Genomic DNA, 12838 nt, shown 5'->3' with positions numbered 1-12838 from the left:
CCAGAACATTCTTGCCACAGCTACCCACAAGGTTGTTTGTTCCCATTTTGCTTATAGAAAAACTGAGGGCTGGGCTGGAGAGATGGCTCAGCAGTTAAGAGCACTGATTGTTCTTCCAGAGGCTCTGAGTTCAATTCCCAGCAACCATATGGTGGCTCACAACCATCTATAATAGGATCGATGCCCTCTTCTGGTGTGTCTGAAGACAGCTACAATGTACTCATATAAATAAAATTTTACAAAAATCTTAGAAACAAAAAAACTGAGGGATAAGCAGGTAAAAATGATGGAGCCACAGACTAGAAGCCCAGCTAAGGGCCTCCCAACCTCATCAAGTTCTTATGTTCGTCTTATTCCTCTTCTAGAACATTCTTTCCCCCAAATACATTGCTCTGATAGGGACCTCAGGAGGCTCCCCCAACCTCCTGTGACACCTGTTATTCCTGGAGGATGCTACATCAGGGGTTTGCCTATCCCTCATATTGTATCTAAAGTCCATGCTCTGGACCCAAAAACAGGTCCTGGTAGGAACAGGCATTCAATATGGCCTGTGCAAAGACTGATAACTGCCAAATTATCTCAAATTAAATTGATTAAAATAAATTATCTTAAGCTGGTATGGACCATTCACTGAGTGTCACATGGTCCTGTTCAATGGCTTAACAAAGTTTCACTGAGGTCTAGACAGGAAGAGAGAGAGAGAGAGAGAGAGAGAGAGAGAGAGAGAGAGAGAGAGGACTATGTGCCACCCAGAGACGAACCATTTTGGGGTCACACTGCTCCTGGACTCATCTCTGAAACCAGCCATCTGGGTTGTCCCTCAAGGAGCCCTGGATCTGCTGGCGAGGGTTCCCCAAAGGCCACCCATAGGAACTTTAGCACCTGCTAGCAGTGAATCTCTTGTTCTCCTCCCAGGGCCCTTCAGCAGGTCACTGAAATCTGAGCTCTCATGCCTGGCCTAGGTCTCAGCTGGGCTATAGGCAGGACCAGGACCCCCACTCCCTATCCCAGGGCCAGGCCTGGAGTCTGGGATAGCTAGCTTTGTCAACTTCTCACCCCCTTAGATCACCCAAGAAGAGTCTCAGTGAGAGACTGTCTATGTTGAGTTGGCCTGTGTGGTCATATAAATTGAATGATGCTGAAACCCCAGCCCAGTGTGGGTGGTACCATTCCTTAGGCAGGGGTCCAGAGCTGTGTAAGAGCAGAGAAGTTTAAGTTAAGCATAAGCAAGCACATATGTATTGGTTCCTGCTCCTGGCCGTGGCTATGATGCAACCAGCCGTTTTCAGTTCCTACCTTGACTTCCCTACTGTAATGATCTGTAACCTAGAACTGTCGGCTAAGAAATACTTTCCTGCTATGCTGTTTTTCTTGTCAAGGCATTGTATCACAGCAACAGAAACAAAACTACCACAGAGCACTGGGGGGGGGGGGGGCTTCCTGTTAGCTCCCATGGCTGGGAACTCTGATTTAAAAGCGGTGACAGGGGAGGGAGACTGCTACTTTGTTTCTTTTTATTTGTTTCCAAACAGGGTTTTCCTGTATAGCCCTGGCTATCCTGGAATTCACTCTATAGAGCAGGCTGGCCTGGAACTCAGAGATCCACTTGCCTCTGTATAGCTCTCAGATTAAAGGCGTTGCCAACACCACCTGCCTGGGAGGCTGCTAATGAACTGATACGTTTTGTGTGGAACTCAGGAGTGGGTCAAAGAGGGACTAGCAAGACGGTTCAGTGGACAAAGGTGCTCGCCACTAAAACCAGGCAAGCTGAGTTAGATCCTTAGAAGTCATGTAAAGGTGGAAAGAGAGAGCTGTTGCCCACAAAATTGTCCCCTGACCTGCATATACTTTAACTGACTCCACCCCATCCCCACCCCACAAATATGTTTTTAAAAAAAAGAAAAGAAAAGAAAGAAAGAAATACTTCAGACACTCAGGCCATGGGTTACAAGGCCAAAGAGCCACCTAGGAGGGGACAATGAACGGAGAAGGGCTGCTGACCACAGTGCCAGGAGCCCAGGGCCTCTGTTCCACTCAACCCAGGTGTGGGCTCAGGAGCCAACTGCTTAAATGCTCTCACAGGGATCACAGGACAAAAAGGCCACCTGGAAACAGTAGCTCTCCCACTACATCCCCCTGTCCTGGGCCCTTGGGAGCTGCTGGCATAGGACAAACGGTATAGGTCAGAGGCACCCTAAGGTCAAGGGATGTCACATGACCTCTGAGCCTCCATAGGCCTCGGGCAGACTGGGCATCAGCTCTGCCTCTCCTATAGACAGCAGATAAGCAAGCAGACCCCAACTCAGGCAAACTGGGCCTGGAGAGACGGCTCAGCAGTTAAGAGCAGAGGACTTTGCAGAAGAGCATGGTTTAGTTCCCAGCACCCAGGGCTCACTGCCTGTAAGTCCAGCTCCAGGGGAAACAAAATTACCCACGCCCCCTTCTGGCCTCTGTAGGTACTGCACATACATGCCCTGGGAGGCAGAGACAGGCCTGATATTTCTGAATTCGAGGCCAGCCTGGTCTACAAAGTGAGTTCTAGGACAGCCAGGGCTATATAGAGAAACCCTGTCTCAAAAAAAAATAAATAAATAAAAATAAAAAAATTCATAAAAAACATCAGGGGTCACACTGCTCCTGGACTCTTTGCATGTCTTTAATCTCACTTAGGATGTAGGAAGTAGAGGCAAGCAGATCTCTGTGAGTTCAAGGCCAGCCGATTTTATGCCGCGAATCCCAGGAGAGACAGGGCTACATAGTGAGATCCTGTCTCAGAAGTCCCCAGGTCAGAGAGAGACAGAAATAGGGAGAAGGAGAGGGGGAGGAGGAGAGGGAGAGGGAAGGAAGGGGGAGGAAGAGAGGGAGAGGGGAGAGGAAGAGGGGTAGGGGAAGGGAGGGGGAGGGAGGGAAGGGAGGGGAAAGGGGGAAAGGGAGAGAGAGAGATATGTTTCTTCCCCAGAGCCTGAGAGCTCACTAATCCACAGGCAACACAGTGGGGAGAGGGGCATCCACGCCCATCACAACTACCAATGATGAGCAGGTAAGACAGGCTTGAATGCCATCTAGACTGAGAAATTGACACACAAGTATCAGAGCAATGGAGACTCCATATCTACCATTACCAAACCATAAGCCCAGGTTCGATTTTCTCACCTAGTAGGGGCAACAAACCCTACTGTGTGCTAGAAGCCAGTGTTAGGTGGAGACATCATTCCTAAAGTCACCTGGGTGGCCAGAAAGAACCTGAGGGGACCTGTCCTGGCCCAGTTCACAGAGGAGCTTCCCCAATGTGCCAAGCTTGTATTTGGGAAGTGGAAGGGCCTCCGTGTTGACCTGACTAGCCCTGCAAAGAACTGCCGCCTAAACAGGGGTCCCTGAGCCAGGCCGTGGTGGCGCACACCTTTGATCCCACACTCTCGGGAGGCAGAGGCAGGCGGATCTCTGTGAGTTCAAGGCAGCCTGGTCTATAAAGTGAGTTCCAGGGCAACCAGGGCTATACAAAGAAACCTTGTCTCAAAAAAAGGGAAGTGTCTGTTTCCCCTTCCCACACCATCAAGGGTTAGGCAGGCTGGTGATACCATCTAGACTAGAGGAACTCGATCTCTAGACACGAATGGGGAACCCTGCCTTCCCTAGCCTCAGATTCGTGTCTGGTTCCCACAGGTGGTCAATGGCCTCTTATTTGTGCCCACAGTCCCCTGAAAGCCACCAGAGGAAGAATGGCTCTGAGTGCAGGGCCAAGCTGTGCTAGCCTCAGCCATGCAGGTTGCTACCATTGATGTATTTTTGGTTATCCCTTGGTAGGGTTTGCATGTGTAGCACAGGCTGGCCTTTAACTCCATCCTCCTGCTTCAGCCTCCACAGAGTTGGGAAGAAGGGCTTTGTACCACCTCACCCAAGCATTGCTGTCCCGGTTAAACCTCTAAACTGCACTTTCTCCTTGGCGTCTTTAGAATAGCAGGTTCCTTCCTGATTGGAAATCACCAGCCTCCTGGGACCTCTGCAGATAGCCCACTCCCCTCAGCAACGCCCTCCCCCCCACCGTGAGATAGCCCGGTCCCTCCCCCCAACACCCCCCCCCCCCACCCGTGAGTGGCAGAGCCATGCATCCTCATCATTTCCAGGGGCAAAGGAATTTTCCTTAAAAAAAAAAAAAAACAAAAAAAACGATTAAGAAATAATGATTCAACTGTAAACATCCAATGTAGAGAAATGTGGGAGATTAAAAAAAAAAAAAAGCAAAGGGCGATGGGTGACTGACCCAGGATCCCAGCTCTTTCCTAACCTCTGTTATTTTTTTCCTCCACATTTAAAACCATCTCTCCCAACCCTGCTTTGGTCTTTCTTTCTTTCTTTCTTTTATTATTTCTTTTAGCAGGGCGGTGGTGGCGCACGCCTTTAATCCCAGCAGTCGGGAGGCAGAGGCAGATGGATTTCTGAGTTTGAGGCCAGCCTGGTCTACAAAGTGAGTTCCAGGACAGCCAGGGCTACACAGAGAAACCCTGTGTCGAAAAAAACAAAAAACAAAAACAAAAAAAAAAACAACAAAAAACAAACAAAAACAAAATTACTTCTTTTATGTATAAGACTACAGTGTAGTTGTCTTAGACACACCAGAAGAGGGCATCAGATCCCATTACAGATAGTCATGAGCCACCATGTGGTTGCGGGGAATTGAAATCAGGAAGAGCAGTCAGTGCTCTTAATCTCTGAGCCATCTCTCCAGCCCCCCTTTGGTTTTTCTTTGTGTAGCCCTTCCTGTCCTGGAAGTCACTGTAGATCAGGCTGGCCTTGAACTCACAGGGACTGACCTGCCTCTGATTCCCAAGTGCTGGGATTAAAAGCATGCACCACCACTGCCCAACTAAAACCATCTTAAAGGGATTGTCCACATACTCTCTGCTAGAGGCTATTTCCTTCCTTCGTCTTCCACTCTTCCTCCCTCCTTCCCTCCTGCCAAAGATTTAGGTCTTGCTATATAGTCCAAGCTGACCTCAAACTCGCAAAGTTTCTGTGCCTTTTTTTCCAAGTGCTGATATCACAGGCATGCAGTGAACACTGGCTAGAATGCCACACACTTCTGACAAGTGTTTTCTGGTGCACTTTGTTAGGGCAAGAACAAGGCTGTAGGGAAAGATCCATGTTCTATTATGAAGAAGCTTTGAGGACCTGGGAAGACGGCTCAGTGGGTGAAGTGCCGGCCCTGCAAACTGACCATCTGAGCCCCAGCAGCCAAGAAGAAGCCAGGCACAGAGGCACAGGCCCATGATCTCAGTCTCACCACTGGGAGCCTAAGCCACCGGTTCAGTACAAGATCCAGCCACAAACAAACAAACAAACAAACAAACCAGGGTAGATGCTAGATATGTGTGTACATCTTTAATTCCAGTGTTCAGGAAACAGAGGCAGGAGGATCTCTGTGAGTTCCAGGCCAGCCTGGTCTACATATCCCAGGCCAGCCAGGGATACATCTTGAGAACCTTTCTCAAAAAGCCATAAAAACCTAGCAGGGCGGGGCAGTGGTGGCACATGCCTTTAATCCCAGCACTCAGGAGGCAGAGGCAGGCGGATTTCTGAGTTCAAGGCCAGCCTGGTCTACAGAGTGAGTTCCAGGACAGCCAGGACTATACAGAGAAACCCTATTGCAAAAAACCAAAACCAAACAAAACCTAGCAGGGAGAGCAATTGAGACCAATGCCTGAGATTCACCGCCGGCATGAACACACATAAATGACGTTGTAGACTGCCTATTCTTGTCACTGCTAGGAGATACCAAAGCCACAAAAGCCAGGCCTCATAACTTGAACTTGGAAATCTAGATGAACAAGTCCACAGCGGGGCCTTGATGAACTGGAAGGGACCTCCTGACCCCTGAGGCAAGTGGTCCCCAGGCCAGGACTTCCTGGATGAAGCCACATCCAGCCTAGGCCATTGCCTGCCAGTCTCTCGCCCCATGCAATGAGACACACTGCCCTCTACCCAAGCAGGTCTCCAGACTTCTAGCATACTCTAGAAATGGGATGGATCCCTGTCCTCTGAGCCAGGCACACCTAGGGCTCACTGCCGTAAGACGGTGCTGTATTTCCCGTGCCTCCGCTTCTCCAGAGTCAGTTAAACAGTCCCCTTAAAGATGGGTTCACCCTTGGGCTGGAGAGATGGCTCAGCAGTTAAGAGCACTGACCGCCCTTCCGAAGGTCCTGAGTTCAAATCCCAGCAACCACATGGTGGCTCACAAAAATCCATAATGAGATCTGATGCTCTCTTCTGGGGTGTCTGAAGACAGCTACAGTGCACTTACATATAATAAATCAATAAGTATTTTAAAAAAAAAGATGGGTTCACCCACACCCTCAGGATAGGGGTCTTATTTGGAACGAGGGTCTCTACAAGTAAAAGTTGCAGAGATGAGAACACCCTACCTGAGGTACAATGAGGCATTTTTGTTTTCTTTTCTTTTTTTTTTTGGTTTCTCAAGACAGGGTTTTCTGTGTAGTGCTGGGTGTCCTGGAACTTGCTCTGTAGACCAGGCTGGCCTCGAACTCAGAGGTCTGTCTGCCCCTGCCTCCTAGGTTCTGGGATTAAAGGCATGAGTCACCACTGTCCAGCTCAGTGAAGCCTATTTTATGAAAAGGAGAATGAGGCCTCCTGGAGTCTGGGGTGATCCTGAACTTACTACATAGCTGAAGAGGCCCTTGAGCTTTTTATTAGTGTGGCTCGCAGGGCGGCAGAAGCTCGCCGTGGCGCATCTTTACAAGGGAGGGGACCGCTTGCAGGAGTCAGTTCTTTCCTTCCACTGTGTGGGTCCCGGGGATTGAACTCAGGTCCTCAGGTTTGGTGGCAAGCACCTTTAATTGCTGGGACATTTCACTGGCCCATATCTTGAACTTCTGATCCTCCTGCCTCCACCTTCTGAGTGCAGACCTCTGAGTTCAAAACCAGCCTAGTCTACATAGTGAGTCCAGGCCAGCCAGGACTACACAGCTGAACCCTGCAGGGCAGAGAAGGAACAATATGGCCATAGGCAGCCTATGGGTCGCAACCCCCTGGGGATCACATATCAGATATTTACATTACAACTCATAACAGTAGCAAAATTACAGTTATGAAGCAGCAATGGAATACTTTTGTGGTTGGGGGGTCACAGCGTTCGAAAGTTGAGAACCACTGCAGGGGGAACACAGTGTACCCCACACTTGAGTCTTGGACTTTGGACTGCAGAAGTGACAATACATGTGTGCTGCTGTAAGATAAGTAGTGACAGGAGCTCATTCCATCTGGCGAAGAGGAAACTGCCTCACAGCAAGTGTTGGAAGGATTAGAGGAGAGGAGCCATGTTCTTGGCGCAGTAGTAGTTCCCAGTCGGGCAGCCCTTTGAGCAGCAGACATAGTGTGTGCCAGGTGCTGCTCTGCGGTGGGGCAGGCTGCCCTAGAGACAGCGCCAGCAGTGAAGAGGGTGCAGAGGAAGACGAGATCCAGGGACAGCATTTGAGGCCAGTGTCACACAGACGGGCAAGCAGGATGAGCCACAACCAAGGGTAGGGAAGGGTCTGGTCCCGGGGGACAAGCTGGTGTGAGCAAAAGACAGAGTGTGCTGGGGCTTTGGGCGGACGGATCCAAACAAGTTGTGGGAGCAGAGTGTGAACGAAGCCACATGATAGGCTGGGCTGTGCGGAGTCAGCCATGACCCTGAGGGGCTCCCACTGCCTTGCACCAAGGCCATCTGACAGCGACAGAGGTTGGTGAGGCAAGTGACATTGAGACGGTGGCAATGGGATCCAGCCGCAGACAGCAGGGAAGTAGCACAAGCTCTGGGTTCTGTCCCCAGAGCTGTAAACCAGCCATAGCATCATAAACCCAGCACTCAGAAGATGGAGGCAGGAGAATCAGGAGTTCAAGGCCATCCTTAGCTACATAGAGAATTGGAGGCCAGCCTGGGTTACATGTAACCCTATCTCACCAGCCTGGGTTACATGTGACCCTATCTGGCCAGCCTGGGTTACACGTAACCCTATCTGGGGGGTCGGGGGAGGGGACTGACTTAAGGCATGCTCAAATTGGATAGAAGACTAGAGTCCTTTAAGCTCCTTGAAGTCCTTTAAACTCCTTTAAGCCAAGAGGTATCCTTATCTATCCCCCAGTTTCACACACACACCCCTATCTACCATCTTGAGAAGAGCCCTCCCCTCTGTCTGATGAGGGCAGCCATATTTCCGGAAGCATTTTATAGAAGGCCCAGCCAGGATCAGCTGGGACTGGGTACCCTCTGAGTCTCCAGTCCTTACCCCCTCTTGGAGTGACTAAAGCCCCTTCTCAGGGTCAGTTGGGACTGGGTACCAGGGACCCCAGCTCTCTGGGTCTCCAGTCTCCACCCCATCCTGGAACAGCTGAGGACCCTTCCCAAGCCTGAGAGAGGAACAGAAGTCCCCAGGCATTAGAAGCATCTTGATTCAATGGTGGGGGTGCACAGGGCTCCAAAGCAGGCCCAGCCGGCCCTGGCCAGGGTCCAGCCATCTACGATCAGCCTGTGAAGCCGCCCTGTGAGCAGTCCAATTAGTATTCACACCAGGTCCCCCCAGTTCTGAGATCCCTTGTTCCCCCCAGACAGCAGCCAGGGTGACTAAGACTGGGAGGCGGGGTGAGTGTCTCAATGGAAAGTTATGCTCAACAAATAGTGAAGGCTTTACAGGATAGGGACAGGATAGGGAGCTGCCAACTATGAAGACAGGCTCCTAGGGATTCCCAAGGCTAGACCAAATCTTGGGTGCAGGATGGCTTGGGCATTAAGACTAGGCTGTTTAGCCTCTCGTCTCTGTCTTATCTCTGCCCAGGTCTGGCCTCATCCCTCCTCCCCTCCCTCCTCCATTTTATGTGCTTAGGGGTGGGGAGAGAGCCCACCTGTTGTTTCCTAGCTAGAAATCGTCCATCGAAGGCAGGCACAGAGGAGGGGTTGAGACATGATCCTCATGCCACCACATGCCCAGCGACATCAGTCCCTGTCACAGTTCCCCTCGATTTAGAACTGCCTGAAAATGTCCCCAAAGTCCTTGCACTGAGACACCAACAACTTAAAAAGGCAAAGTCATCTCAGGGTGCCCAGAGTAGGCTGCAGAAAGAGGGGTGTCCCACGCACCAGCCCCCTCATTCATTGCACCTTATCTTACCTCCTCCTGGCAGGGAGGGGAGGTGCTGGCTGACAAGGGGCTTCAGAGTCTTAGCTGTGCCCTGTCATGGAGAAAGCCTTTTTAAATCCTTTTGTAGGTGGGAAGCGTCACCCAGGGGAGACACAGAGTATAGTAGGAGTGGGTGCTAGCGGGAGAAGGAACCCCCAGAAGACAGGGTTGTCCTGGACAGGCTTGTAAGGAACCAAGGCGCAGCCTGGCAGCAACAGACCCCTGCAGTGGCATCCAGGTAGCCCCCAGTGTGGGAAGACACCTGAGAGGGGGATCTGAGCAAGACCCCCAAATGGAGGTTTGTTCCTCGTGTCCACCACATGCCCAGTGACATCTGTCTCTGTCACCTTGGCAGTCCATGCACCCTAAGGGGGGGGGCAGGATGAGGCACAGGCATTCCCTTCAGGAGAGCATGGGCCTGGGAGCCAGGGAACAGCCCACCCTGGGGCTTCTGGTGGCTCTAGGCACCTGGAGGGTGGGGTCACCAAAGTATCTTCATCCCCCACATAGATAAAAGAGCTGGGGTGGGGGGCTACAAGGATAGAGAACAAGTAGCACATGGAGAGCATGGTACTGTCCTCAGATCCTGGGGACAAGACCCTGGGGACCCAAACTTCTCTTTATATGCTCTCACACTGCAGAAGTTGCATGCCTCCCAGACACTCCTCTACCCTACCCACAGGCTTGCACTCACTTTGAAACATCTGGTCAACCTCCATATATATATATATTTTTTTCTCCCGACTGCCCAGCACAGCTGGCTCCACCTGACCTCTCTCCGTTCAAGCCCAGTCCTCCTGCACAGCAAGATCCTCAGGTGTCCCTTAGTCTCACGAGAAAGCCCCATCTTGTCCCTGGAGCATCAAAGCTTCCTAGCCACCTGGCTCTGTCTGTCCCAGCCGTTTGTCCTCTCACCCCATGTGCCACCTCTGTGGGTGCCTTTTCTGGCACCCCCATTCTAGGAAGATGGCCTTTTAAAATTTGAGTGCAAGCCAACCTTATTCATCCCTACTGGCTGTCTCTCCTCTTTTCCAGTCTTTCTTCATCACTCCCAGACTCCAGGCTGTACCTAGATAACTGCTCTTCTCCCCTTCACCTGCCTGACTCCCAGTAGCTGCCGCCTCCCAGAAGCCCTCCAGTCATGCACTCCTTCTGACGGATAATTACCTGAGCCGTGGCTGTCTTTGGCTAGGAGGTCCACTTCGAGGGTGGGGACAGCAACTGCAGGGCACCTTGGTCTGGTCCTTCACCTAGTGACACCCAGCCTGTAGTGCACACATCCCCATCAGTCCTCTATTTCCCATCACTGTGCGCACCCAGCAGCCATCACACCCAGAGCGCATGCATACGGCCACAGTTCACCCTGTTGACACACATGCACATGTATGCACACACAAGAGCACACACTCCCAGACCACCTCTGACACACATCACACAAACACTTATGTGCCTACCCAAGCCCTCACTTACCGCACACATGCCACACACCGCCAGGCACGCTCGTGTCACTTCAACGGGTGCCGCCAGGAGCTGGGTAGTGTGAGCGGCTGCTGGCCGCCTCTGCCTGCCAGCCTTTGCCAAGCAGTTTCCATGGCGACACATCTTGGCTCTGACAGGAACTGATGTGTGTGGGGAAGAGGGTCCCACAGAGGGGGCGAGATGGGAGGTCTCTGTGTCCTCCGCCTCTGGCACAAACAGGGGAGTGTCCCACGAGTGGCCTAGGCTTACACCTCATGAAGGGGGTTCTAGGCTGCCTGGCACAGGAGCAGACTTAGGTCATTCAGTCATTCAACAAACCTCCTGGCATAATCACTCCGTGCTGATGATGGCTGGGGCTACAGTGTTGTCTATAATGTAGGTTTACGGAGGATGAGGTCTGGGGCTGACTCAGTTTCCCCAAATCCCCTCAGAAGGCCCTGTCCTAGGGAGGTCAGCTAACAGTCTTCTGAGAATCAAGGCCCTCCATCCATCTTCTTTGAGACTTGAGACCAGGAGGGGATGCTGGGTACCCCTTAGACGACCACTCGCTCAGCACCCTGCTCATCTCCTCTCCCTGACTCCACGCATCCTGCACTGTTCCTTGCCTGGCTCCTATCAGAAGTCTTTTCTCACCCTTCTGCCCAGGCCTCTCTCCTGGCTCATTTTGGACAATAAAAGATGACAGATCTATGGTTCTGTCTGTAAAGTGATTTCCACATAGGCATGAGGACTCAAATCCAGACCTCGTAGCACCTACATAAAAGGCAGATGCAGGAGTACGCCCTTATAATTCCAGAGCCGGGGAAGCAGGGGCGGAGAAATCCCTGGGGCTTACAAGCCAGCCAACCTAGCCTGGGAGCTCCAGGTTCAGTTGAGAGCCTGTCTCAAAAGATAGTGTGGAGAAACAGGAGAGAGGCTGAGGGTCCACTGCTCCTCCAGAAGATCTAAATACACGTGGTGCACGCACACACATGGACACTGATTTATAAACTAAAGAGACGAACGGTTACACAGGGAGGAATATTTGCAGAATGAGGTTGGTCAGTGGGAAGCCCGGGGCAAGGTGGGAGGCAAAGTCACTGAACGTCACTGACTCTGGGGACTCTAGGCTGATGATGCTACATTGTAATGTGGATTGAATGGAGTCTAGCTTGTCCCCCTCCACCCCCCAAAGGCTAGGGTGCTGTAAGCTTGGTCCCCATGTGATCCCAGTACAGAGTCCAACAGAGCTCACTGATGGTCAGTCTAACCAACCCGGTGAAAACAGAGTTGAATGAGAAAGACCTTGTCTCAAAAGCCAAGGTGGGGAAGCTCGATCGGTGGTTAAGGGGACCGGCTGCTCTTCCCAACAACGTATCAGGAGGATCACAACCACCTGGGTCCCCCAGTTCCGTGGGATCCAGCACTGTCTTTTGGCTTCTGTGGGCACTCACCCAAAGGTGCAAGAGGAAGGAGAAGAAAGAGAGAAAGATACCTGATGTCAACCTACAGCCTACACACACACACACACACACACACACACACACACACACATACACAGGGTTGGGGTGAGGGGTGGAGGGACTGGAGCAGATGGTGCAAATCTGGCCTTTTGAGCATGCTCCTGAATGAACCTGGTTCCTCCTCTTTTGAGAGCCAGGTGATCCAAGGCTTTCTCAGAGGTCCGTGTCCTTGCCCAGGGCCAGCTCAGCAAGGTCCAGTCTGAGGCTGGAGCCTGGCTTTGAAGGAGTTAAGGGTTCAGTTCCTGGAAACTTGCCTTTACCCCCTAGTTTCTCCATCTTGAAGCTTCTGTGTGCTTGTCCCTGACACCCGTGAGATCATCTTGTTCGCCTTGTGCAACACTGCTTCATTAGCCTCCTGCTGACATCATCCATTGTATGATGGCTTTCCCTGACCCCACCCTCTCTTGTCCTTCCACTAATAATAGTATATAAGATGCTGTACTTCTTCATAAACAGGCATGGCAGAAGCCTTGACCTCCTGAGACCACCTGCTCTATCTTGATCTCTGATCCCTGGTCCTTTGTCCTCAGGACCCTGTCGATGAAGAGTGACCTGCTTGGTCCAGATCTCTCCTCTACATTCCCGATAAGTGACACAGCTAAGGTACTCTCGGGCAGGCCCTGAGGCTATGCTGTTTCCACTTTCCAACCCCCAGAAATGCTAAGGAAGCCATTTGACTTTATAAAC

The 12838-nt window shown here is 51.5% G+C and overlaps 1 protein-coding gene across 1 annotated transcript in view; it reads right to left on the bottom strand.

The window, feature by feature from the left end:
• The window catches only part of Amz1 (archaelysin family metallopeptidase 1), a 29186-nt gene extending 18504 nt beyond the window's left edge, over nt 1–10682 (bottom strand). The window contains exons 1-2 of the mRNA NM_173405.2: nt 10641–10682; nt 10338–10435 (exon numbers count right to left, since the gene is read on the bottom strand). The gene's annotated coding sequence lies outside the window, so the exon portion shown is untranslated. The remainder of the gene's footprint in view (nt 1–10337; nt 10436–10640) is intronic.
• Nucleotides 10683–12838: the final 2156 nt, after the last annotated feature.

The sequence above is a fragment of the Mus musculus genome, chromosome 5 (assembly GCF_000001635.26).
Source record: "Mus musculus strain C57BL/6J chromosome 5, GRCm38.p6 C57BL/6J".
Classification (NCBI taxonomy): Eukaryota; Metazoa; Chordata; class Mammalia; order Rodentia; family Muridae; genus Mus; species Mus musculus.
The sequence above is the reverse complement of the archived record's forward strand: the minus strand, read 5'-3'. Positions and strand labels throughout refer to the sequence as shown.